Source organism: Austrofundulus limnaeus, unplaced genomic scaffold, assembly GCF_001266775.1.
Source record: "Austrofundulus limnaeus strain Quisiro unplaced genomic scaffold, Austrofundulus_limnaeus-1.0 Scaffold1247, whole genome shotgun sequence".
Lineage (NCBI taxonomy): Eukaryota > Metazoa > Chordata > Actinopteri > Cyprinodontiformes > Rivulidae > Austrofundulus > Austrofundulus limnaeus.
In genome coordinates this window covers 54476-57048 of record NW_013953649.1, presented here as the reverse complement: position 1 = coordinate 57048, position 2573 = coordinate 54476, and the positions used below count along the sequence as shown (strand labels likewise).

General features: G+C 42.1%; 1 protein-coding gene across 2 annotated transcripts in view; it reads left to right on the top strand.

Annotated features, from left to right (window-relative positions):
- cuedc1b (CUE domain containing 1b) overlaps positions 1-2035 on the top strand; it is a 38782-nt gene extending 36747 nt beyond the window's left edge. For both annotated transcript variants that reach the window (XM_014031413.1, XM_014031414.1), the window contains one exon: positions 1204-2035. The gene's annotated coding sequence lies outside the window, so the exon portion shown is untranslated. The remainder of the gene's footprint in view (positions 1-1203) is intronic.
- Positions 2036-2573: the final 538 nt, after the last annotated feature.

The window sequence follows — 2573 nt, the reverse complement described above, 5'->3', positions numbered from 1 at the left end:
TTTTTTTTTTTTTTTGGAAAGAAAGTCTGACTGTCAGCCTTTCCCACAGCGCTTCCCCGCTGTACAAGGAGACAGTATTGCACTATGACCGCAGGAGAAACGAGGTCCAGACTCAGAGAGCTTTTCTGCGTCACACCTGGGCACTGACTTCACCTGCACTGTCGCCTCGCTGCGCCATGTGCCGCGGCGCGCGCTCCTCTTGCAGCAGTCAGTGTGGTGGTTCGGCAAACATGTAAACAGTTTGGCGTTCATTTTCGCACACCCGAACCAGGTCCAAATAAGTTATGCTTTTTCCCTCCTCTTCATTTGCGCTCTCAGCCACGCTGCTTCCCCCTTCCTCTGTTTTGACTCCAGCTGGTTACATCATCAAAAACAACTGCGAGGTTGGCCGGCAGATCTCCATCATAGGACAAATTTATATCGTTTCTACCGTATATCGTTTATATCGCGCATTCCTACTGTAGGCTGTTTAGTTTTTATAGTTTTTAAACTAAATTTTAAATAATATATTACACAGACAGAGCAATTTTATTTACACTCAAAGCATACTGGGTAAATGATGACGTCGACAAAGTTATTGGTGCGAGGCTGCTAGCTATATCCACCCTTGGACAATATCTGACAATCAGCTATTAAATGAAAAAGAGATAAAGAGGCGAAGGCAGAAACGACTCAGCCTGCAACTGAAAATATGGACGGAGGACAACAGAGCTGCTTCATGGAAGAAGAACCCCAGCTTAGCCTGTTAGCTTTCGTGCTAGCACCTATGCTATATCACCATATATGTATTAGCTCAGCGCTACACATTCTCCTCATCACTGAGGTCCTCCATCCACATGACAGAGAGGGGAACACAAAAATGACTCAGCTGCAACTGAAAATATGGATGAAGGACCTCAGTTTAGCTTGTTAGCTTTCGCACTAGCGCTGAACTAAAATATATAAAGGCAATACAGTGTCAGTGCTAACGCTAAAGCTAACATAAGAAAACATGTTATTTACTGAGTAGGCTAGAACAAACCAAGAGACAGATTCAGATTTTAGACTTGAACATTTCAGTGTAAATGACAGTATTTCTGACTGAAACAACCAGGTGCCTTCTCAACCATACTAATAAACATAATTTGTTCCAGTTTTATGTCAACTCAAAAACATAGGTTTTAGTTGTGATGAAAACTTAATTGTGTCTTTTCTTTGTTTCAGATGTTTCGCTGTGTTCCAGTTTTGTGAAGACGCAGCTGCTTCACACAGGTTCAGACTTTGTCAGCACCTGTAAAACACAGCAGCTGATGTAAGGCTCAGCAATGACTTCATTTAGAGAGACTTGTCTGTAAATTTAGTAATTTAGAAGCTCCATCATGTAGTATTATTAAGAAATGTTGTGATGAGAGGTCTCACGGTTGCTTCCACTGAGAGGATCATCAGTGTGACGATCTGAGATTCTTTCTGGTCATTGTTTTATCAGAAACAGGAAGCCAGAGTGACAGCCCGCCAACAGAACGCGCTGCAGTTTCAAAGGGCTAACATGTAATTGAACTAAATGAAAGGTCTCAGTCCATAGAAGAAGCAGCAGTCTAGTTTCATTAATGTGAGGTGAACTGCTTCGTCTGTCTGTATTTCAGACTCGGTTCCACTGTTTAGTCAAACCATCACACAAGCAGCTGTGTGAAGAACAAGTGACACAAACACAGTCCAGCCTCATACTAGAGCTCAGCTTTGTACTGAGCCTGCTTCTGGCCTCAAACCATGCTCAGTTTCATGATTTATTTATGTAAACAGTTTTATATGACTTCACGTCCTCTCATTTACGATCACCTCCTGTTCCTTCTTGCAGAGAAACTTTGCTTCACTTGCTCTCCCCTTGGTTTCTCTTTTGTTTTTACAACTTCTTTAAAAATATATTGGTGGTTCAGTTTTCTTTGTTGTGCAGGATATAGTTTGACCAATCCCACACTGTTGTAGTGACCAGTGCTGTGGGCAGTACTTCTACATTTTTATCCTTGAAGGAGACCAATTATGGGTCCTAGAAATGTTTATGGTATGTCTGTGGGCTATCCAGACCATGTTTATTCAATTTAATGCACAAAATAATTCTCAGATAATAAAAGTTCTCATTTTCTAGTTCTGCCTGCTCTGACTTCCGTTCAGAAGAGCTGTTTATGTTAATGAGCTCTGTTGGTAACGCCCTCCAAAAATCTGTTGACATTAACTCCGCCCTCCAAAGCCAGCGTTTACGTTAGCATGGCTAATAATAGCAGAAGCTCCGTTGTACAACCGTATGAGTGACCCAGAGGCAGAGTCGTGGTCCCAGCTTCTTTTTTTCTCTCCCTCCTCTGCTCTGCACTCACTCTGCATGTTGTTACCAGAGCAGGGAGCAGTAGCGGTCAAAATACCTCAGAAACTCGAACAAATAGGCTTTAACAAGGCTTTAATAAGCTAAACAATAGAGGTACATGAGAAAACGTGTTCATAACGAACAAAAATAAATAAATAATTAAATTGTGCCCATGCCGGTCTCAAACCCTGGTCTCCTAGTCTTTGGTCCAACACTCTACCCATTGCCCTATTGGAGG